This window comes from Physcomitrium patens, chromosome 5 (assembly GCF_059467195.1).
Source record: "Physcomitrium patens ecotype Gransden chromosome 5, ASM5946719v1, whole genome shotgun sequence".
NCBI lineage: Eukaryota > Viridiplantae > Streptophyta > Bryopsida > Funariales > Funariaceae > Physcomitrium > Physcomitrium patens.
The window spans coordinates 13,512,221-13,539,042 of NC_143414.1; positions in this window are offsets into that span (position 1 = coordinate 13,512,221).

The window sequence follows — 26,822 nt, forward strand, 5'->3', positions numbered from 1 at the left end:
ATGCATTGAAGTGGGAGGAGGCTATAGAAGAAGAGTACAAATCTCTCATGAGCAATAGAACATGGGAATTGACTCAACTTCCACCAAATCGATCTTCAATTGGTTGTAAGTGGGTGTTTAGAACCAAGAGGGATGCAATGGGTGATATTGTGAGATATAAGGCAAGGTTAGTTGCCAAAGGTTATTCACAAGTTACTGGTCTTGATTTTAATGAGACATTTGCTCCCGTGGCCAAGTTCACCACCATTAGAACCATTGTGGCAATTGGGGAGCAATGGATTTGGAAATCCATCAAATGGATGTGAAGACGGCTTTCTTGAATGGAGAGTTGGAAGAAGACATCTACATGGATCAATCTCAAGGATTTGTAGAAGAAGAGAAGCAACATCTTGTTTGTAAGTGCAAGAAATCCTTGTATGGACTTAAGCAATCTCCAAGGGCATGGTATCAAAGAATTGATACATTCTTTGTGAATGAGGGATTCCAAAGGAGTGAGGCTAATCATTCTATATATGTGATACAATCAAAAGAGTTCTTGATGATTGTTATCTTTTATGTAGATGATTTAATCATCTTAACTAATACTTTGAAGAAGATGGATTGGTTGAAGGCAAAGTTAAAAAAAGAATATGAGATGAATGATTTGGGAGAGCTTCACTATTGCTTAGGAGTGGAATTTGCTTGAGATCGCGCTAAGAAGACCATCACAATGAGCCAAAGGAAGTACATTGAAGGAGTGTTGAAACGATTCAACATGGAAGATTGCAAGCCTATTGGAACACCTTTGGAGTCTAATTTGAAGTTGATGAAGCTCACGGATGAAGAGTGTGCATAAGTTGAAGGCCAAATGCAAGGTGTTCCATACAAGGCAGTAGTTGGTTCACTCATGTATGCAATGGTTGGCACAAGGGTGGATCTTGCTTATGCAGTGAGTGTTGTGAGTCAACACATGTCAAAAGCAGGGCCAATCCATTGGACGACCATCAAGAGGATCATGAGGTACTTAAAAGGATTATTGGACTTCAAATTGTGCCTTGGAGGTGAAAGTATTGCTTTGCATGGTTATTGTGATGCAGATTGGGCAGGAGATGCAAATAATAGGAGGTCAACAATGGGCTATGTATTCTTTGTTGGAATGGGAGCAATTTCATGGAATTGCAAGAGACAACCTACAATTGCAAGGTCTACAATGGAGGCGGAGTATATGGCAGCAAGCCATGGTGCAATGGAAGGAACATGGTTAAGGCAAGTTTTGGAGGACATTGGACTTGTGCAATTGGAAGCAACTCCAATGAATTGTGACAATCAAGGATGCCTTACTTTTGCAAAGAATCCAAAGCATCATTCAAGAACCAAACACATTGACATTCAACATCACTTTATAAGAAAGAAGATTGCAATGGGAGTGATTGACTTGAAGTATTGTGCAACGGAAGATATGCTTGCTGATTTGTTGACAAAGGCATTAGTAAAAGATAGCCATCACATGTTAACAAAGGCAATAGGTTTGAAGGCCTTTGACAATTAGCAAAGTGGGAGTGTTGAAATAAATAGGTAATAATAAAAGTAGAATATGTTACCTAGTAAAGGATATTACTATAGGTAAGTTGCTAATGGTCAAAGGATTGACTCTTGTCATATAGAAAGAGCATCCTATAGACATAGGATGCGATCAAGGACAAAGAATCAAAGTCAAAAGGATAAAGTGTCTTCTAGGGAATATCCAAAGGACTAGGTAAGAGTAATTAGTATATGGCATAGGATGCCCTCGTGGTATGGAAGATGCCAAAGGATCCTAGGATCATTGGATACCCTCGTGGGACGAGCCAAGGATCCTAGGAGCATATGTGTAAAAGTCAAATGGTGGAAGAAGTCCTTTGAGGGCAGCAACCACCACCTATAAGTAACGAGTGTTGGAAGAGAGAACCATCTCATTCCACACTTCTCTTATATGCAACCTTGCTGATTTCTACTTACTTATGTTATACCTCTTGTGTTTCTTCAATAACTCTATACTCTCTTTGTGTGCAACCTTACTGATGCTAAATGTTGTGTCTTCTAAGTACTTATTTTCTTAATAAGTTTGAGGTTGGGTAGGGTTTCTATGATATTTGAAGATCTATTGGTCAGATTAAGGTCAAAATTGGCATGGTGTTGAAAGACTTAAAGATCAAGCTACACACCAATTTTAAAATAAATTTAATGATTGAAGAAGGAGAAATCATTGTTGGGATTTTTGCTTCACTTTTTAAGTTGGCGGCCGAGTGACATTGGTGCAATTTTTGGAGGTTTTCTTAAAATTTGTAAGTTGAATTGGGCTAAAAATTCTTGAGCATTTAGAAGACTTACATTGATAATTATATGCAAAATTCCACATCAAGTGGATGGTCAAATTGGATGTTACAGCTTGTTAAAGCTCATTGATTAGGATTGGAGTTTACAAGAAAAAAAATCTAAATTGCTTAAATATGAAAGTGACAAGGTAATTGGGATTTATGTATGGTCAAATCTACTAAGAAGAGTGTTTTAAGCACTTTTGAATTGAAATTCAGATCATATTCTTCTCGCATGGGTGAAACCTTTTAGGATTTCTTGGCTACTTGTGAAACATAATTTCACCTTCCATAGCTAAGTGCTCAGTGCATTCATGAGCAAAACAACATGTAATATGACATAAGTGATGAATCTGATGTGAAAGTTTGGAGTGGAAGGTATTAGATTATATTTGTGGTTATTTAGAATTGGTGGCACAAGAAGGCAAGAAGGTTGAATTAGGATTTTTTGATGGAGCTTTGGGTGGAGCTTCAAGTGGATCTTCAAGCATAACTTCAAGTGGAATTTCTACTCGTGAATAAGGTATGTACCTTGATCCAAACACTGCAAAAATGTGTCAAGCATTTACATTATTTATGCAACAACAACAAGGCAATGATCACAAAGAAGCTTTGGCAATCAAAGAATTGTAAGCAATAGTTAACAAGGTTGACCAATTTGATGGGAGGAATATTTCCAAATATTTAAGATATTATGTGTAAAAAATGGCATTGAATTGTATTTTTGAGAAGGAGATGATTCAATTATTTGAGCTTATTATAGTACTAGAGATAAGAGAGCATATAAGGTTTATTATAAGACAATTTGGAAGTTCATGGGAGGTATTTTTATATGCATTGAAGGATGAGTATTTTTTGAAGGATATTGATCGAGTTACCAAGAAATCATTCTTAAAATGGATTAAGTGACCTAACAAAAATTTGTAAGCTTCAGAATTATTGAGAGAATTTAAAAGGTAATTTTTTCGATTATCAAAAATGGAAAAGTTAACATTGAGACCAAACAAGGTTGAATTGTTTCTTCAAGCTGGTAATGAAGAATTACAAGAAAAATTAGAGGTTCTTCTTGAAGATAAGGAAGAAGAGGAAGGATTGACAACAAAGTGGAGAGCTGTTGAAGATGCTATTGGATTACTTGTAAAAAAAGAAATAAGAAAGGATAGATTTAGTACTTGAAGAGTGATACAAGTACCAAAGATCCCAATGCCTACTACAAGACTGACTATGCATATTATCCAACCTCCATTAGCTACACCAAAGAAAGAAGATATAGGACTTCAGGAGATTATACAAGGATGCAAGATCTTCAAATTAAACTTGTAAGACTTGAAGAAAAGACTTCTACAATAAGTTCAAAAGCTACTTTTAAACAAGGATATATACAAAGATGTATTTGGTGTGATGATGATTCTCATTCTCGAAAAGTTTGTGGTAAATTTGATGAGATGGTTCAATAAGGCATTATTTATTGGAAAGATGGGAATGTTACATTGAAAGATACTAGTGATCTTTTCCAAACCAACTTTGCTAAAAGAGGCATGAAAGCACTAGTTAAAGATTATTTGGCAACACATGGAATTGCAACAATAGAAGCTACAAGTTATGGAACTAAAGTGGATAATGATGGCAGAAATTTTTTTGTTGGAAATGCTCAACCAAGTGGACTTTGGTCTTCTACTATTTTTATAATGCAAAAAAAGAAGATGCCATGGAAAGCTTTATTGAGAACTGCTACAACAATTCGTTGTGCTACGGGTTGGGAGGATCCTGTAGAAGTTTTGTCAATACATGCATGTATTGCTAAAAGCCAATATGAAGCTTTAATGGAAGAAAAGAAGAGAGAAAATTTTGATAATTCAAAAAAAAGAAATTCTTCTATGAGGCAAACTCGAGGAGATAAGGCTCGTACATTGGCTTCACAAGAATTGTCCACAAAAGATACTTCAATAATATTGGAAGAAAAAACAAAGGAGATGAAAGATAAAGATAAATTGACAACTTATAAACTACTCTCTGATATTGAAGTAGCAAGAGATTTAAAAGGAGTGCTTGAAGAACATATGCCCAATGCTAAGGTTAAGTTTATATTGAAAGAAATTTTAGGAATTGCTAAGAAAGAATTCCATAATGTTATTATTGAAAATATTAAACAAAAGAGGCAATTAATGGGAGAATCTGGATTTAATCATACCATTGATGCATACATATATGAAGGTGAAGAAGATGTATTCGATAATTGTTACAAACAATCAATAAGTGAAGGGAGGAGTCATAATCAAAGGATATATTTTGATGATCAAGGTAATCAAGATAGAGAGGTTTTAAGTCATTATACTCGAAAGCATTGGGCTAGAATAACTACAGAGGCATTAGTGAAGATTGGAGATATAGATGAACCAATTTTTGCTTTGATTGACCATGATTCAGAGATAAACCTTATGTCTAAAGATCTTTATATGAAGCAAAGGTGGCCAATCGACATAGAGCATGGATGGGCAATACGGTGTCGTAAGACGTGAAGTCTTACTTAAGAATGCTTTGGACATCTGGCTATGGAAAGAAGAATGAAAATTACAATAACAAAATCCTAATTCTAATAGAATACTAAAAATGCTCTAATTATACCATAATAATTCTAAACAAGCTTAATCAAATTCAAAAAAATCTCAAAGAAATTTCAAACAAACAATAAGAATTCTTAAAGAAACATTAGAAAGAACACAAATATCACTCAAATATATCTCAATTCAATCTTAATTTTATTCTAGTTAAAATCCTATTGAACTTCATTCAAACTTTAGGCCAAAACTAATTGAATCTTAAATCCTAATTAAATTCTAAACCCTAAATCAAACCCTAAACAAACCTTAAACCAAATCCCAACCAAATCCTAAACCAAATCCTAATCAAATCCTAAATCAAATCCTAAATCCTAAATCAAATCCTAATCAAATCCTAAATCCTAAATAAAATCCTAACCAAATCCTAAACCAAATCCTAATCCAAATCCTAAATCCTAAACCAAATCCTAAATCAAATCCTAACCAAATCCTAAACCCTAAATAAAATCCTAACCAAATTCTAAAAAAAATCCTAATCCAAATCCTAAACCCAAAACCAAACTCTAATCAAATCCTAAATCCTAAATCAAACCCTAATCAAATTCTAAACTAAATCCTAATAATTCCTACAACAGATTTAAACCTCAATAACTAATGAATAAATCGTTGATATTAATTAAAATTCTGCATAATTCTAAAAAAATAAGTTAAAAACAAGCACAAAAAAATTGATATGGATCGGAGTTACCAAATTGTCGATAACCTCAAAAATGTGCTCGGGTATTGGCCAGTCTCCTTCTCCAATCTTGATGCCAATCTTCCAAAACCAATATCTCTCTTTTGCACTGTTCGATTGATCTCAAAACATTTATACACATAGAAAAACAATTCTAATATCCTCTCATTTAAGTTTCACTCCAATCCAACAAGTAGATTGCAAGAAATCTCAAAAACTCTCACTTGACCTAAAATTTTACTTTCTGAGACCTTGACCCACTTAAACTTTAATATCCCTCAATTCAACCGTTAGATCAAGCTCAAATTCACGATACATATCAAACACAACTATAACCATAAACTCACAATATTTCACTTGTAGATCTACTACAAAACTCTTGAAATCATCCAAAATGTAAATCCTATTTTATTTCATAAAATCCAAACCATCCGAAACAAACCTTGACTTTGTAAAGCTCTTACAAAGTAATATTAACTCTAAATCACCCAAAATCAATGCTCATAGAAAACTTTTTTAGTCTGCTATCAAATTTTCTTCTCTGATCTTTAGAAGAATCCTAGGGTCGTCATCGAGACTCAATTTTGTGCTCCAGGGTCTGATTTCGACCCTGGTTCATAAGTGGCCCTCTTCGGGTATCATTATCTAATTTTTCTAAGTAAATTTTTTCTAGAATTTACTCTTAACTTCCTTCTTAAGATGCCTATATCATTTATTTTTCCAATCTACTTTGATTTTCCTTACTTATGCTACTACAAAGTAAGTAGAAGTCACCTGTCTAAAAGGCAGCATTGATACCTTTTAATTTTTCTACCCCTTTGACTATTAACTATATTTCTAAGATAATTTGTTCTAATACTTTGAATTAAGATCTTCTAAAACATAATAATCTCCACACTCTTTCACCTATTAATTATGTTACATCATGACAACGGACAGCCAATAATACATGTAGGGAGTTATATGGAGTTTGCCCGGATGTGAAAATTTAGATTGGTGATGTTGCAATGGAACAAATTTTTTTTGTTCAAGATACATCTTATCTTCTTATTTTAGGAGAACCATATATTATTACAATTTGGATGGAAACAAATGTATTTGATGATGGTTCAACTTATGCATGAATTCGTAGTAAGGATGGGAGGAGGGCAATACAATTTTTGACTGTGCCTCCAAATCATGAGCGAAATTGAGACAAATTGAGAGAAAATCCATTGCCAAGGGTTGTTGAAGAATTCAAGGATTTTTTAGGGGTACTACTATAAAGTGAGACTATAGAGGTACAAAAAGAGAGGTACTCTCACAAATTATAGGTGCCTTTAACGGATGATTTATTAGCATTTTTGAAAATGGAAGCATTATGTATAAGAAGATTGATGACTTAAAAAAAAGGAAAAAAAGGAATTAAGTACTATTGAAAGAGAATTGTATAGGTTATGAATATTAGAAGATAATGAAAAGATTACTGGTATTAATGAAGAAAATGGAGTGGATGATTCTTTCGAATTGATTGTGTCTATTGAATTAAGTAATGATGATAAAATTATATTAATTCATTCAAGAAAAGTTTATGATATGATTGAATCTTTTCAAGCACCAGAGGTTATAGTTGAGACAAAATATAAGACAGTAGATAAGAAAGTTAAACCGATTGCCGGACCTTTGTCAGAAGATCCTAAAGAACAAATAGGACCTATAGTAGATGAATTTACTGAGGCGTTTGTACAAAGGGCAATCTATTCAATAGGTGATTTATTTTTGGGCTATGACCAATTTTAACTTGTAAAAAGAAGTAGAGATATGACAACGATGAGAACACTACTTGGATTAGTTAGAATGTATACTCTTCTTCAAGGCGCAACCAATCCACTTGAGCATATGATGAATGGTGTCATGTTGTAATATGACTATATGGTGAAAATATAAATAAAAAAGATTTATTAATATTTAGTCATCTTGGATGTTAGAAATAGTGGCCAATTCTAGTGCCAATATTCAAGGGCCAGTTAATGTCACCCCATTGCAAGCTGTATCACCAAACATGACAACAACGTATGCTCCATCGGTGTCATCGAATCAAGTACCTTCCGTACCAATGGGACGACCAAGATCATTTTCTAACCCTACATGGAATAAGCCTAATAGATATATATTGGTGGAGACACCCAATATACATGATGGTGGTACAAGAAGACCACTTCGTTGTTTCCATTGCAGACAAATTGGTCATTACGCTGTCGTATGATGTGATTTGCTATCTGGTAATACACTAGGTATCTAGCTGTAGAGAGTGTACCTTAAACCTTCATATGATTCTTTTCTGGGCTTCCAAAACTCCTTTATTTTTGTATAAAACTCCAAATATAACAAAATCCCTTCAAAATATATTTTCCCCGCAAAGGGTTGTTTCGCCCCGAACTTTAGAAAATCATAACTATTGAACTAACCGTTCATTTTGTTTCAAATTTACAAGATAGGTTTAATTTACCCTTAACTTGTACCACAAAAAAAACCAACTACAAATTCACTCCCAATCTTTTGGCATCTAAGAAACCCTAGCACACACTCCAAACCCTAATTTACAAGCACCCGAAAACTATTTTCCTTATATCTCAAAATCCCGAACTCCAAATGTCATAAAACTTATGCAAAAAGTTTATTAACATGAAATTACACATTCCTTGAAATTTTGATTCAAAACCTCACAAAATTGCTCAAGATATAGCTCAAGAGACAAACACTAGTAAATCGGTTTACTTACTACCCTTAGATTTCATGTGCTGACTTCAAAATCCAATAACTCCTTCATCCTAACTTGGAATCCAGTAAGCAGTATATGCAAAGTATAGCCGCAAAAGTGTTCTCTTCAATCGCGGTCGCCGATCTTCAATTTCCATCTGTACGCGTGCGTTATGTCAAAAAGAGTGACAATAGGTCCAAAACTAACACCTTAACTTTGAGTGCCTATAACTTCTTCATAAAAACCCCAAATGACACAAAACTCGCACCAAAACCTTAACCAAAAACCTAAACCTTCTGATCCTAGCCTTCAAAGTTCGAATTCCTCGAGAAACTAACCCTAATTCCTAGTATGGCCTCGGGCAGCCTCCTCAAAGCCCATTGGTCATGATTTTTGACCAATAGGAATGGAGATTTCTTTTTTTCATCTCCATTCATCTATATTGGTGCCCTAATTACTTCCTTTGCTACTAAAATCCTTCTTCAATCTTTTTTCTTATAAGATTTACATAATGTATGCTCTAAACACCAAATAAAAGAACCAAAATAAGTTTTTAAATGTCACCAATGTCTAACAAAAGTGACTCTAAATATTTAGAAGTTACTATCAACCAAAACCAATCTTAAAAGCCACTATCAAAAGGAAATTATAGTTATACAAATTCTATAGTAATCTTTGTAAACAACCTCTTTTCAAAGTATTAATCAAATTATATCCTACAACCAACTAAAATCTACTAACATGGCTCTCACCATGTTACTTAATAAATTATATATTAAGTACATAATTATATTATTTTCATATAGTAGCCAAACCACAACACGATAACGCTAGTAAATGTCCCAATCCCAGAGCCAATGACAATTATGCGCCAGTGTGTGGGAATAGCTAGCATTGAAGGCATACTTATCAGCAATGTAATGCTTTGTTTAATTTCAATAATCAGAATCAATAGATCCAAAGCCAGGAAAAAATTGAGGGGATAAATCAAGGTCCTTAAGATTTTTTGATAAATCGGGCGGAATAAGTCCAAGCCGTTCTTACCAAGAGTTGACAAAAGGAGAAAGGACCAATTCAAAAATTGAGTGAGCCTCATGCAAAGGGTCAATTTGACCCAATTACGGGGATATCCAATCCAAGATTTATTATGGGTCTATTACCTAATATGAGACCTTACTCGGTTGGGCAGCCCAATGAGGTTCCGATTACTAAGGCTTTGGTTTCATTCAAGCTGTTCCGTTCTCTATGCTGTTTTGGAAAGATCCTCTTAGAGGTGAAAATTCTATGGAGGCAGGTCTTCTGTTCCAATTCGGAGTCCATGGCGGAAGAATAGGAAACCTCATGGAGTTAAAAGAAAGGAGAGGAAAAGGAAGGGTGTAGAATAGATATTAATTCGTTTTTGAAAGATATTGGTAAAATATATTAATAGTCCATATAATAGGAAATTCAAAAGGACGGATGAGTGATTTAGTTATTAAAAGTGATTAATTACAAAATTATGATTGGAATCTAGAGAATCAGGAAAAAATATATAGGAGTTGTAGAAGTTAATTAAGGTACCAGAGTGTGAAAGTCGTGAGCTGAGGGCCATCACTATGATAGTGTGAGTCGGGGTAAGCTTGGTGCTACCTCTTTTCTATTGTTTGTTATTTTCTTTGAATAAGAGGATTAAGAGTTTCTAAATATTGTGAAGTGAATTATAGAATGTAAATGTGATTGGTATTATTTGAGAAGAAAGATTGAATGGTGAAATCTGATTGTAGTTCAGCAGAGAGAATGAGTCTGTATTTATGTGAAACACTATAATGTGAATGTCAATTTTGTGTGAAGAATTCCAGTGATTGGAATGAGAATAATTGTGTGTTGAAAGTTGTGAGGGCGTAGTATTACAGTTGGAGATTATGACGGTGAATATATTGGTGGAAATAGCAGTTATTGGTATGAATAAATTGTTGTAAAGAAGAGACCGATAAGGTGAAGGGAGAGATTATAGTTTCCTTGTGTGTTCAGATATTAAAAATAGAGACGATACATTCAGGAGGTAATTGATTGTGTGACCCTAATGTGAACGCTTAAGCAACTAGTCATTCCCCGTGTTCAAATTCCCTTATACGGTTTTATTCTCGGAGGTTTCTTTTGGAATAAGTAAAACAAGCAATCACAAAGAGGACATTTGGAGATCGAGATTTTGGAATTGGAGAGCTAGCTTCAAGCTCCTTCGAAAAGTGTAGAATTGGATTTCATAGGATTTGGGAGGACTTTACTATTGTTGCTCAAAATCAGTGTTTATATTGGTAAATTGGATTTTTATAATAAAGTAAAGGGTAGTACTCTTGACTATTTTCCGAATTTAGACAGACATCTGTGGTTGAAATTTTAGAGGTGTCTAGATGGTTGAGTATACTAAGTACCTGCAAAAATTTGTATTAATCTTATAGTACGGATAGAGGATATTTAATCATTAGTATAAAAAAGTATCAGAAGTTGGCATATTGGAGTTGTTTAGGATTTTAATGTAGTACGGATAGAGGACTAAATTAAAATCCTCGCTGTCCAGGGACTTTAGCGTGGATTTACAATGTTTTCTTGCAATCTATAAGTTGGATTGGATTGAACTTCTTAAGCATTTAGAAGTCTTGTAAAGACACTAGTGGTAGAAGTCTCACAACAATCGGATGGTCAGATTGAGAATTACAGCTTATAGAGGCTCGTTGTCTAGGATTAGGATTTAAAAAATAAAAAATAAATATAAATATAAATATAAATATAAATAAATAAATAAATAAATAAATATAAATATAAATAAAATAATAATAAAAAAATAAAAATAACAAATAACAAATAACAAATAAAAAAATAATCTGTGCTCATAATATCTAGAAGTTATTAAATATAGTATTTTAAGTACTTTGTATTTGGATTAAGCTTTTACATTGAAATCCAAAATAGTTTGTGTTTAGATGGTTGAAATCCACTAGATTAATTTGATACTTACAAAACATCATTTTATCTTCCATAGCCAAATGCCCAATGTATTCTCAAGTTAGATAGCACGTAATACGACAACGGGATTAATAAGGTATTGAGAGATTTTATTCTGGAGAAGACTACCTTTTTCAAGATGATGTTCTTATAAAGGGGTGCAAAGAAGAAGACAAGGATGAAACTTTAGATAAGAGGGGGTGTCACAAGTATGTTGCTGATCATATACAAGATTGTAAAAAAATATTAACTTGGCTTGGAGAAGTTCATCTTACATTATCGGATAAAAAATCTACATTTGGAGTATAAGAGGTTGTGATTGTTGGGCATCCGTGTGGATTTTATGGAAGAAAATCATATCCAACTAAGGTTGATGCGATTGGGAGAATGAAAGAGGATTGTAATTCTTTAACAGAGGTTTGTAGGTTTTTAGGTGCATATATATTTTATCATATTTGGATTCTTCATTATGCACACATAGCGAATATATTATATGAACTATTATGCAAGGGCTATCAATTTAAATGAGAAGAAAAGTATGTTAAAGTAGTAAAAAGATTGAAGAAATTATTGATATCACCTCTAGTGTTGAAAAAAATTGATTACAAAAGTAATAAACTAGTGATTCTTACTATGGATACTAGTTCAATTGCCATTGGATGGGCTGTAGGTCAAGATGACTCAAATAGACACAAATTTGCAGTACGATTTGGAGCTAAAGTTTTAAGTATTCGCCAATGTGCATATTCACAGGTAAAAAGGAAACTATGGGAAGTTGTTTCAACTATGAAAGCTAAAAAGGATTATTTGATTGGAGCTATGGTAGTAATTGAAATAGATTGTTTGCCTTTACTTGGAATGATAACCAAATATACAACACTAGATATTGCGATGTTGAGATGGATTACTTATATCAAATCACTAAATCCAAAATTTAGACATGTTGCGAAAAAAGACAATCCGGTAGTAGATATGTTATCTTGAGCAGTATATGAAAGAAAAGACGAGATGGTTGAAGATATTGATGATGTTGGAATAAAATTCTATTTAGTATCAAATCTTAATAAAAAAGATAAAATATTTTTTAAAGAACTTTATGAAAGAGAATTACTAGAAATTGGTCTTTATTTGAATACCTTGACTAAGCAAGAAAATTGGTCAATAGAAAAATTTAATCAAATAAGAAAGAATATTTATGGATTTTTCTTTCAAGAAGGGTTTTTATGGAAGAGACCAAAGAAAGGAATTGGAATGCCAAGACGAGTAGTAGGTACTAAAGAAGATCAACAAAGACTACTCAAAGAATTTCATGAGACTATGGACAGGACATAGAGGAATTTGGACTACTTTTGCTAAAATGAAGGAACGATATTGGTGGAAGAATATATATCAAGATGTAACTTTGTTTGTAGAGTCTTGTATAACTTGTCAGATGTATTCAAATATATGACATCGAGATAGATTGCATTTGACATATCTTTTGACTATTCATTTTAAATGGGATGTAGATTTGGTTATTATGCCAATGGGACTATGGCAAATGAGATATTTAGTTTTGACTCATAAAGATTTATCAAACCAAATAGAAGGTAGGACACCAAGAAAAAAGTCCACAGAGAAAATTTGTAGGTTTTTACTTGAGAAAGTTATTTGTCCCTATAGATGTGTGTGAAAGATCATTGCAAATCGAGGAGAATTAGATGCACATGAAGCTCGTGATTTTTTTAAGAGATGTAGAATCAAATTATCATTGACTATTGCTTAAAATCCAGAGGAGAATGCAAAGAGTTAATATAGACATCCACCATTTGTAAAAGCTTAGTTAAAGCTTGCAATGGAAAAGTGAGAGAATGGCCTCAACTTCTACCTTATGCATTATGGGTTGATCGTACAACACATAGTTTGGTGACAAGATATATGCCAGTGGAACTTATGACAAGTTAAAAATCAATTATGTCGATTGAAAAAAATGTGCCAACTTGAAGTATGCTACCATGAGAAGATGGGTTGACAAGAGAAGAATTGTTAGCCATTAGAATCCGGCAACTTGAACAAAGATCGAAAGATGTGGAATTAGCATTAAAAAGGTTATAAAAAGTAAGGTTAGGAAATAAGACTCGATTTGACAACGAACATCGATTGAGACCTAGAACAATTGAAGAAGTTAATTGGATACTTGTTTATGATAGCAGTCTCGATAACCAACATAGTACTTTACAAAAGTTTTCAAAATGTTGATTTAGACTATATGTGGTAGTAATGGTTCATGATAATGCAACATATTCATTAAGAGAGTTAGATGGTACGAGGTTAAAAATACCTATTGTTGGAAAGCGAGTGAAGATTTTTAAAAGATGAGATAAAGAAATCAATATGGAAGATCATGCTAAAGATATTGGCATTTTTTAAGAAGACAATTGTTTTGGAAAGGATGGTGAAAATAGAAATGAAGGATTTGATGAAGAAAATGAAGAGATGGTGTAATGCCAATTATGACATATGGTTCATTTGGCACATGCCAAAGGATGCATAGGTTAAGAAAGGATGGATGTCAAGATGTTATACGACTATATAGTGAAATTATAATCAAAATTGAATTTTTAATTAATATCTAATTATCTTGGTTTAATTATAATTTGAGGTATCTAAACATGGCTTTTATAAAAACCTCTTAGGTTATTTTTTTATCTTAATAATTAGTAGGTTGAAGATTAGTTAGTAATTTTACCTTCTAGGTTGTAGAGACTCTTCTACTACCTTAGAAAGGCCATAAATTGACAAAATTAGGTTAAAAGAGATAAATAATTAGTATATTTGGTACTAGGATTAAGTTGAAAGTAGGATTGGGCTAAAAAATCCTTAGGATAGGATAGATTGATTATCAAGGGTCGACCGTTTGTGAGACAGGGTCGAAATTAGACCTCTGGCCACTAAAACAACGGCCTAGGGTAAAATAGGATTTCATTCGAAGATCAAAGGTTAGGATTTGAGAGCTAGCTTGAAGTTCATTCCAGAGACATAAGAATTGTTTTGAAAGGGTTGTGGAAGACATAGAAATTGTTGTTCAAAGTTAGGATTTGTAACAATGATTTGGGTTTTATATAATATAATTAGAGCTAGCAATTTTGGCTAGTTCGTACAATTGGCATAACATCTATAGTTGAAAATTTGATATTTTTTGGATTATTGGATGTACTGAGTGTATATTAAAATTTTGTGATAATCTAACAGTGCGGTTTAGAAATATCTAGTTTTTAGCACAAGAGGATTTCAAAAGGTGGCAATTTGAGGTTGAGTAGGGTTTCTATGATATTTCAAGATCTATTAGTCAGATTAAGGTGAAAATTGGCATGGTGTTGAAAGACTTAAAGATCAAGCTACACACCAATTTTGAAACAAAGTTAACGATTGGAGAAGGAAAAATCATTGTTGGGATTTTTGCTTCACTTTTTAAGTTGGCGGTCGAATGACATTGGTGCAATTTTTGGAGGTTTTCTTACAATTTTTAAGTTGGATTAGGCTAAAAATTCTTGAGCATTTAGAAGACTTACATTGACAATTATATGAAAAATTCCACATCAAGTGGATGGTCAAATTGGATGTTACAGCTTGTTAAAGCTCATTGATTAGGATTGGAGTTTACAAGAAAAAAAATCTAAATTGCTTAAATATGAAAGTAACAAGGTAATTGGAATTTATATATGATCAAGACTACTAAGAAGAGTATTTTAAGCTCTTTTGAATTAAAATTTAGATCATATTCTTCTTGTATGGGTGAAACCTATTAGGATTTCTTGGCTACTTGTGAAACATAATCTCACCTTCTATAACTAAGTGCTCGATGCATTCATGAGCAAAACAACACATAATACCACACCGTATCATATAGTAGAAGGTTTATCTAATAGGTCCATTCAATTGGAAGATTTTATGGATATCCAATTCACCACACATATCAATAGAAATAGATTATGATTTTTTTATATATAAATCTGAGACAAGTTTTAAAAATTAAAAGGAAGATGGCTTATTTGTTAATGATAGATTGTCTATAATCATAGGTGTATGTTGAAGTAAAGATGGCAGATGGTTAGTTTTGGATACTAATACTTACTAGTAAGAAAATCAGAAGTGAGATAATGATCAACAAAATTAGGGATTCTTGATCCATATCTGAGTAACAGTTAGGAGTGAGCACTTAATGGCAATTATTTTCAATATTTCTTATATTATTGTTTGGAGCGTATGAGCTTGGAAAGTAGGATTTACTCTAGTAAATAAGAATATAGTCTTAGTATAAGCAACGAGTGAAAATCTAGTATTATACAATGTTAGTAGAAAGAGTGAAGTGAACTATGGATAGAAAGGAAAGAGGCCAAAATGTAAGAGCTAAGAGCAATTTGGAGTTGTTGTCCTTAGTGGTTTAGACTAAGATGAAATCAATGAAGTTGGAATTCTACTAGAGTGCAAAAAAATAAAGAGATTTTAAAAATGGATAATTATATGTATTTTTGCGAGAGTCTATTAACTTCCCACCAATTGATATAGAATTGTTAGAAGAATATACATTCAATTATAACCCGGAGGATGGTTTGAGTATAGTAATGGAGAGAATTATTGAGATTGATGAGACTAGCTTGTAAAAGGTACTATATCTCTCAATGTGTGAGCTTGCAATGGATGTTGAAGTGTCCAAAAATTTCAAAGTAAGAAGCTATTTCAAAAGTAGAATGTTGTCATTTGAAAAGAATCAAGGATAGTGAATGGCGGAGGCACTTATACTAGAACTTATGGAGTGGATGCATTTCATTCAAAAGAGTTTAGGCTTGAATCAACATATTATGTACATATCCAAATAATTATTGTTTGCTATGATAGGAATGCTTGAAGGAATGGTGTTTAATTGGGTAGCTTTTATAGCAATTAGAATTCATGCAGAGATGGAAGCCAAGCGGAAGAGGAGAAAATTTACATTGTTGCTTTACTCTAATTATATACATGCTGTGATTATATATATGTTAAGTCAAATACCACCAATAAAGGAGAAAAATATATCCTGTCCAATATCTAAACTAGGTGTTTGGAGTTTAATGGCACTGATAGCTAGTCCAAGGATCGTGGTGCATGAAATTGGAGAGCCAAGTAATTCGATGGAATAGGAGGCTATACCAATATTTACACCAGAGCGGATTCTAATTTATTTGGCAATCAAGGTGACGATTGAAGTTCAAATTTTAATGGACATAAACTAGTTAGTATTACCATTGGGTAGAACACTCGAAGAAATAAATCTTAAAGAGGTTTTATTGGCTCAAATTTTTTGATTACAGCTCACGATGAATAAATTGGATGGAGAAGGAAATTTAAGGCGACAATTGGAGGCAAGCAAAAAAGAGCTATTGAAGCAAAGCCATAGAATAATTAAACAAGATCGCATGATCAAGAAAAATGTGGAATTCAAGTTGTTATAGGAATATAAATTTGAGGAGAAATAAGAAGCTTGAGAAAAAAAAAAAAAAAAAAAAAAAAAAAAAAAAAAACGCATTCAACATATTGTAGAAGGCCAAAGGTAAGACCTATTTCAGATTTGCAGTACATCAATTTTAGAATGGGAGAAGGCAAAGTATCAATTCGACACAAAAAGAGAAAAGATAGCATTATTAGAACAAAAAAAAGCAAGAATTAGGTGATCAATATAAAATTGAAATAGAAGAGTTAAGGACAAAAATTAGAACTTTAAAAGAGTTAGTCAAAAAATAAGAAGATGATTTAGCTAGTATTGATTAGTTCCAAATATCTATCTTGCCAATTTCAATAATTGGTAAATTAGAGGAGAAGGTGAAGCAACAGCAACACCAATTGGAAGCGAATGATGTCAAGATTTTACAATTGGAAGCGAATGATGTCAAAATTCTGCAATTGGAAGCTCAAGTTTGTGAATTGGGAGCATACAAGGAAGATTTATCAGCCTAATTGAGAAAAGATCCAATAGAAGTTTCGGAGGAGGACAAAGACTTATCATTAAAATCGAAATCTGTAGAACTATCTACGAACAATGTTGAGATTGATTAATCCAATGAACCTAGATAGTAGTTTGCGAGGACATTGCATAATTAAGAGTGATGCTATATAGAATGGATAGGATTTTTTTATTTTGTAATATATAATATGTAGGATTAAGAAAAGGTAGTAAATTGATGAATGAATAGTTTAGAAGATAGGATGGATGATTCAATCAAAAAAAGTAGTTATCATCGATTTGAACAGTGGTTGGCTTTCTGAGAGAAGCATAAGTAAGTTGATGAAGAAGTAGGAAGGATCAGACTATGATAGTTATGAGCCGAGATAAGCTTAGTGCTACCTCTTCGTTTCTTTCTAGTTGAAGAATAATAGGTAGTTTCTGAATAATATAAAAGTAAAATTCTAAAATGAAAAAGAAATTTAATGTTGTATATAAAGTATAGAATTTATTATAGATAAATACAATGGAGAATTATAAATAAAAAATTAAAAGTATTGGTGAAGAATGGTTATGAATGGAAGAATTATAATACTGAGGTTTGAGAAGGGGTCTTTGGGGTTGTCAAGGACAAGAACTCGATGAAAAAATAATTCAAACAAGTGAGCCTTCACTCAAAGAGAGGTAACAAAATATATATAAACAAGTATATATATTGAAAAAAGAACTAGAATGGCTATTGCCAAAAGACAACAAAACTAGAGACCCTTGAAACTAGACTAGAAACAAGAAAGGAGTTGACAAGAGTGAAGAAGCCTTCACTCTTGTCTCTATATATACTATCTAACTAGAGGCTATGAAGCAACGTTCTATAGGACCTCCAATATGTGTTGACTTGGTAGAACACATGCCTTGACTTACAAGGCAAGTTTTTCTACGTGTGGGCCACATAGTTAGCTTGATCTTCAAGCTAACAACATGTGTGGCACATGGCTAACTTGTTGACTACGTTTCTAATCCAAAAAGTCAATTAAAGACACCTATGAAGTCAAAGCAGCATCTAAGAAGTTTCTAGGAAGCTTCTATATTAAATATTATAGAATTAACTTACTTTTATCTACTTTTACTTACTTCTACATATTTCCATATGTAATTATTAGCTTACATGATTATCGCCGTGACATTACCCCCCCTTCTAGAGACGAGTTCCACGAGGAGCGGTCATCATATGTTGAGGAAATCTATGATGCGACGAATTGTATTCGCCACATATTCTGATCTCTGTTCTCTTCAAAGATGATTGATAAGGCCTCTCAACCATCGGTAGTATTCCATACCACGGCGGGAAGACCACCCAAGTATTTGATCATTGTTGAGGCCTTCGTAACTTCCTTCGAATAGAATATTTGGAACACCATCAGGAGTTGTTCCTACCTCTAGCAAAATCACCAAACATCGGGAGTCCCTTCCCAAATCGTGATACCAAACGCGTTGTATCTCACCATCTATTCGAGGAAGAACATGTCGTTCTTGAAGATCTTCATCTCGATTGCGTCATCTTGAAGGTTGTGACAATCGTAATGTCTCATCCGGCAAGTCAGCAAACGAAGGTTCTTGAGTTGAATCCGCTGGTTGTTGGCTCTCCATCTAATTAGTGTCACAAATGCAAAGAAATTACAAACAAGGATATGAAATTGAATGTTATCTTGCCTCAATCTTGTCTCTTTTATAAGAGAGATTTTCATCTTGGTTTTGATGGATGTCGTTGATAAAAAACTTTGACTTTAGCTGATGCATTTGCTAGATTCCTGGATGGCTCCCATGTGCGTTCACTAATATCATATCCGCGCCAATGAACAAGATATTCCAGCTTATTTCGGTGCCGCCTTGAGTCTAATATCTCTTCCACCTCAAATTCTTCATTATTATCTACTTCTATAGGAGGCGGTGGCATTTCTCTTCTTCCTTGTATATCCACTGTCTTATACGGTTTAAGAAGAGACACGTAGAATACAGGATGGATCTTTATTGACTCCGATAGATGTAACCGATATGCAACTGGGTTGATCTATTCAGAAACAAAAAAGGGGCCAAGCCTACGATAGTCCAACTTGTCACAAGGTCGAGTAGTCTTGATATTGCGACAAAGTAGCCATACCTTATCACCCACATTTAGTTGTGGTTGCTCCTTACGATATAGATCCGCGTTTATCTTTTGTCGTTCTTGAGCTTCCTTCAATTGCGTCTTCATTATTGCATGTAACTCTGACAACCAATTTTCCATATCTTCTGCTGTAGGATTATCAACTTTTGAAAAATCAAAAGTATCAAGTCGTGGATGATAGCCATAATTGGCAAAGAAAGGTGTTTGTTGCGTAGAAGAATATACCGTATTATTATAAGCAAACTCTGCCAATGGCAAAAGGGTTGTCCAATCATCTTGTTGGTAGTTGATAGTACACCTTAAATATTACTCCAAGACTTGGTTTACGTGCTCTGTTTGTCCATCAATTTGAGGATGGAAAGCCGAAGATAGCTTTATGTCCACTTTTAGCATGTACAGAATCTTGACACAAATTGAGTTCTCCTACTGGATATGATATCTTTAGGTAATCCATGGTAGCGATAGATATTATCAATGAAAAGCTTAGCTGTTTCTTCACCTGTGATAGATTTTGTACATGGCACAAAATGTGCCAACTTGGTGAAACGATCTACTATCACAAATATAGAATCATAAGATCTTGAGCTAGGAAGATCTGTGATGAAATCCATAGAAACAGAAGACCATGGTTGTTCTGGTATAGGTAATGGCTGAAGAAGTCCGTAAGGTCGATGACGAGGAATTTTTGATCTTGAACAAATATCACATGATTGTACAAAGTCTTTGACTGACTTCCACATTTGTGGCCACCAAAAATCTCTTGATATGAGTTCCAAAGTCTTATTATATCCAAAGTGCCATACTGCTGGAAAGTCATGACGTGCTTGGAGAACACGTAAACGTGCTTCTCCTTTTGGAACATATAGACGTCCTTCAAAATATAATAGATTATTCTTGAACTCGAACTTAGAAGGATCATGAGACTTCAAAGAATTATTCTCGATATCATGAACAAGAGGGTCTGACGACATATTGGACTGGATTTGCTTGAAAAAAGTTGAATCAACAGTTAATGTTGATTTCATTGCTCAGAGATGAAATTGCTCCGGTTTCAAGAGGACCATTCTTTGTTGCTCAAAAGCTGCATCTCCTTCTTTTGGTACAAAATAAGAACGTATAGATAGGGCATCAGACAAACCTTGTTGTTTTCCTGGTCGATAAGTGATAATGAACTCGAATCTTGACAAAGACATACTCCAACGAGCTTGACGACGATTCAATACGTGTGCTGACATGAAATACTTGAGGTTCTTGTGATCTGTATACACAGTGACTGGACTAGAAGCGCCTTCTAGATAATGACGCCATTCTTGAAAAGAATCCACAATCGCAAGAAGTTTTTTATCATGGATCTCATAATTGATCTCGGCTGCTGAGAATTTTCTTGAATGAAAAGCTATCGGATGAAGTTTGTCATCTGATCCCATTTGTGATAAAACTGCACCCAAGGCAAAATTTGAAGCATCTGTTTCCATAAAAAATGCCTTGGAAAAGTCAACACGATATAAGACTGGTGCAGAGACAAACGATGTCTTCAAGGCTTCAAATGCCGCTTTCGCTTCTTGATTCCATTGGAATTTATCTTTACTAGTCAAGCGTGTAAGTGGAGCTGCAATTCGTGAGAAATCTTTGATGAAGATCCGATAGTAATTGGCAAATCCCAAGAAACATTGGACATCTCTTACTGTCTTTGGAATCTTCCAATCCATGATTGTTTGGACTTTCTTAGAATCCATCATAAGACCATCATTTGAAATGATGTATCCTAAAAATTCGACTTGAGTAGTGTGAAATACACACTTTTCCATCTTGGCGTACAATCCTGCATCTCTAAGTTTTTGTAATACTTGACGAACATGTATTTCATATTCTTCGACGTTCTTAGAATAGATCAGGATATCGTCTAGATAGCAGATGACAAAATTGTCTAAGAATTTACGAAATACATCATTCATGAGATGTTGAAAAGCAGCTGATGCATTCGTGAGTCCAAAAGGCATGACATTATATTCAAAATGTCCATACCTGGTTCGAAACGCAGTCTTCCATTCATCTCCTTCTTTGATCCGTACTAGATTATATGCTCCTCTTAGATCTATTTTTGTATAGATCTTAGCTTGATTCAACTGGTCAAGTAGTCTTGATATCAAAGGTAATGGATACCTGTTCTTGATTGTGATCTTGTTGAGTCCTCGATAATCAACACACATTCGTAAAGATCCATCTTTTTTCTTTACGAATAGAATTGGAGCTCCTGCTGGAGATTTTGAATGGCATATGAAATTCTTCGCTAAATTCTCGTCAATATATGTCTTGAGTTCAGCCATCTCATCTTGCAATAAACTGTAAATTGGTCCAAATGGTGGCTGAGTTCCTTCCTTGAGGTCGATTGAACAATCATATGGACGATGCTCAGGAAGAATATCTGCATTCTTTTTCTCAAAAACGTCTTGATACTCTTGATATTGACTTGGAATGCCACTTGAAGTCTTTACGTTTTTAGAAATAGGTGTAGCATAAATAGCAAAAGTTGATCCTTCTTTTGCTGCGTGTATAAATGCTTTTGCACCTATCAGTATGGGTTTTACTATACTAGACTTATAATTTTTTACTTGGTTGGTAGAACTATTAATAACGCTCTGGAAAAAGTCAAGTTTACGTAAATTCCAATTTATTCGAGGGTTATATTTTTCTAGCCAGGATAAACCTAAAATAACTGGATTGGACGGGGATTTAATTATGTTAAAAGCTATGTAGCTATCATGACCGTCTATTGTTACTTTTATAGGATGAGTTTCATGAGTGACATCTCCAGAAGACAAGGGACGACCATCTATGACTTCTACATGTACTGGTTTAGGTTTCTGTACAAAGGATATTTTACGACTTTTAACAAATTGTTCATCTAAAAAACATGCTGAGGCTCTCGAATTTAATAAAGCAGAGGCTTTGTAATTCTTAGGTCTTAAATATAAGTCTATTATAAAACAAGGAGAGGGTTCTGAGGAGAGGATATAACCTTCATTAGGAATTGTACAAGATTCCAGCTGCATGGCCCCTATTGTAGTTGGACAAATCCATTTCCCGACATGTTGTCTTCTTTGACCGTCGTACCCCTCATTTTATAGTTGCGTCATTTTTTTGGACAATATTGAGCAGTGTGCTTAGGTTCTCCGTAATATAAACATAATCCTTCTTGACGACGATGAATCTTTTCTTGCTCAATTAGGGGTTTAAAACATACCGCGTCAATTTGCATGTCTTCTACTTCCGAATGTACGTTTGGTAAAGATGTTGATGTTGCCATTGAGTAATAACGTTGAGGTTCCCGTGAATGATTCTCGGATCGAAATTCAAAAAGTCAATTATCACATTTTATCACAAAATCGATTGCTTGACTCAAAGTTTGAGGATCAGGTAAGTTAAGCATCAATTTCTTTACTTCGTATTGCAATCCATAAAGAAATTGACTGATGAGTGCAGCATCATCCCACTTGATGTCAATTGCAAGTTGTCAAAATTGTGAAGCATACACTGTTACTGAGCGATTTTCTTGTCGCAGAATTCGGATCTTATTTGTTGCAACACAAGTTGCATCGTGTTCACCATACATAGTTCGAAACTCTGCCAAAAAAGCTTCCAAATTGTCCAATATTGGATTTTGTTGTTCAAGAAAAGAGGAAAACCACGATAATGTAGAACCAGAAAGTAGAGTGCCAATAAACCTGACTTGTGATCCTGGAGTTGGATAGCTTTGCGGCTGAAGTTCAATTGCCAATTGTACTTGATTGATGAACCCTCGAAACTTTGATCTCGTACCATCAAATTTCTCGGGTAAGGCAATTCTTGGTTCTCTAATGCTTACAGGGTGTTGTACAATTGGAGAAGGAACGTGATTTATTGTAGATGTTGAAGCAGCTCCGATCATCTCCATATCTCCACTTTCTGCTATTCTTGTTCTTTCCTGTGTTGGTGAATTGAATTGATGCATCGCAAGCATTAACTCCCTCATTTGCTCTTGTATTTGTACCATTGCACTCTTCATTTCAACAAGCTCTGCCATAATGACACTAAGAAGAAAAATTTGTTTGATATTGCTCAAGACAAAAGAAAAGAAAGACTTGATAACAAAGAAGATACTAAGAACAATATCAGTTTAGAAGTGGGTAATCCGCAAACTTCTAATAAGCTTATGTCTTCTCAAGAGAAAGGGGTAATCCACTCTTACTCAAGAAAAACAAAGCTCTGATATTGTAAGTGCACTCTTGTCAATCTGTCAAGGACAAAGACTTGATGAGGAAAAATATACACAAAAAGGCTATCTCAATATAATAAGTCAAAATATAAACAAATATCTATATAAGAAGGAAACTGGAATGGCTATTGCAACAAGACAAGAAACTAAAGACTCTTGAACCTGGACTACGAGCAAGAAAGGAGTTGACAAGAGTGAAGAAGCCTTCACTCTTGTCTCTATATATACTATCTAACTAGAGGCTACATGGCGACGTTCTATACGACCTCCAATATGTGTTGACTTTGTAGAACACATGCCTTGACTTACAAGGTAAGTTTTTCTACGTGTGGGCCACATAGTTAGCTTGATCTTCAAGCTAACAACATGTGTGGCACATGGCCAACTTGTTGACCACGTTTCTAATCCAAAAAGTCAATAAAAGACACCTATGAAGTCAAAGCAGCGTCTAGGAAGTTTCTAGGAAGCTTCTATATTAAATATTATAGAATTAACTTATTTTTATCTATTTTTACTTACTTCCATATATTTCCATATGTAATTATTAGCTTACATGATTATGGCCGTGAAAAGAGTGCACTGGCACAAATGCAAGAGCAAATGAGGGAGTTAATGCTTGCGATGCATCAATTCAATTCACCAACAAAGACAAGAACAAGAATAGCACAAAGTGGGAATATAGAGATGATCGGAGCTGCTTCAACATCTACAACAAATCATGTTCCTTCTCCAATTGTACAACACCCTGTAAGCATTAGAGAACCAAGAATTGCCTTACCCGAGAAATTTGATGGTACAAGATCAAAGTTTTGAGGGTTCATCAATCAAGTATAATTGGCAATTGAACTTCAGCCGCAAAGCTATCCAACTCCAGGATCACAAGTCAGGTTTATTGGCACTCTACTTTCTGGTTCTATATTATCGTGGTTTTTGTCTTTTCTTGAACAACAAAATCGAATATTGGACAATTTGGAAGCTTTTTTGGCAGAGTTTCGATCTATGTATGGTGAACACGATGCAACTCGTGTTGCAACAAATAAGATCCGAATTCTGTGACAAGAAAATCGCTCAGTAACAGTGTATGCTTCACAATTTTGACAACTTGCAATTGACATCAAGTGGGATGATGCTGCACTCATCAGTCAATTTCTTTATGGATTGCAATACGAAGTAAAGAAATTGATGCTTAACTTACCTGATCCTCAAACTTTGAGTCAAGCAATCGATTTTGCGATAAAATGTGATAATTGACTTTTTGAATTTCGATCCGAGAATCATTCACGGGAACCTCAACGTTATTACTCAATGGCAACATCAACATCTTTGCCAAACGTACATTCGGAAGTAGAAGACATGCAAATTGACGCGGTACGTTTTAAACCCCTAACTGAGTAAGAAAAGATTCATCGTCGTCAAGAAGGATTATGTTTATATTGCGGAGAACCTAAGCACACTGCTCAACATTGTCCAAAGAAACGACGCAACTATAAAATGAGGGGTACGACGGTCAAAGAAGACAACATGTCGGGAAACGGATTTGTCCAACTACAATAGGGGCCATGCAGCTGGAATCTTATACAATTCCTAATGAAGGTCCTATCCTCTCCTCAGAACCCTCTCCTTGTTTTATAATAGACTTATATTTAAGACCTAAGAATTACAAAGCCTCTGCTTTATTAAATTCGGGAGCCTCAACATGTTTTTTAGATGAAAAATTTGTTAAAAGTCGTAAAATATCCTTTGTACAGAAACCTAAACCAGTACATGTAGAAGTCATAGATGGTCGTCCCTTGTCTTTTGGAGATGTCACTCATGAAACTCATCCTATAAAAGTAACAATAGACGGTCATGATAGCTACATAGCTTTTAACATAATTAAATCCCCGTCCAATCCAGTTATTTTAGGTTTATCCTGGCTAGAAAAATATAACCCTCGAATAAATTGGAATTTACGTAAACTTGACTTTTTCCAGAGCGTTATTAATAGTTCTACCAACCAAGTAAAAAATTATAAGTCTAGTATAGTAAAACCCATACTGATAGGTGCAAAAGCATTTATACACGCAGCAAAAGAAGGATCAACTTTTGCTATTTATGCTACACCTATTTCTAAAAACGTAAAGACTTCAAGTGGCATTCCAAGTCAATATCAAGAGTATCAAGACGTTTTTGAGAAAAAGAATGCAGATATTCTTCCTGAGCATCGTCCATATGATTGTTCAATCGACCTCAAGGAAGGAACTCAGCCACCATTTGGACCAATTTACAGTTTATTGCAAGATGAGATGGCTGAACTCAAGACATATATTGACGAGAATTTAGCGAAGAATTTCATATGCCATTCAAAATCTCCAGCAGGAGCTCCAATTCTATTCGTAAAGAAAAAAGATGGATCTTTACGAATGTGTGTTGATTATCGAGGACTCAACAAGATCACAATCAAGAACAGGTATCCATTACCTTTGATATCAAGACTACTTGACCAGTTGAATCAAGCTAAGATCTATACAAAAATAGATCTAAGAGGAGCATATAATCTAGTACGGATCAAAGAAGGAGATGAATGGAAGACTGCGTTTCGAACCAGGTATGGACATTTTGAATATAATGTCATGCCTTTTGGACTCACGAATGCATCAGCTGCTTTTCAACATCTCATGAATGATGTATTTCGTAAATTCTTAGACAATTTTGTCATCTGCTATCTAGACGATATCCTGATCTATTCTAAGAACGTCGAAGAATATGAAATACATGTTCGTCAAGTATTACAAAAACTTAGAGATGCAGGATTGTACGCCAAGATGGAAAAGTGTGTATTTCACACTACTCAAGTCGAATTTTTAGGATACATCATTTCAAATGATGGTCTTATGATGGATTCTAAGAAAGTCCAAACAATCATGGATTGGAAGATTCCAAAGACAGTAAGAGATGTCCAATGTTTCTTGGGATTTGCCAATTACTATCGGATCTTCATCAAAGATTTCTCACGAATTGCAGCTCCACTTACACGCTTGACTAGTAAAGATAAATTCCAATGGAATCAAGAAGCGAAAGCGGCATTTGAAGCCTTGAAGACATCGTTTGTC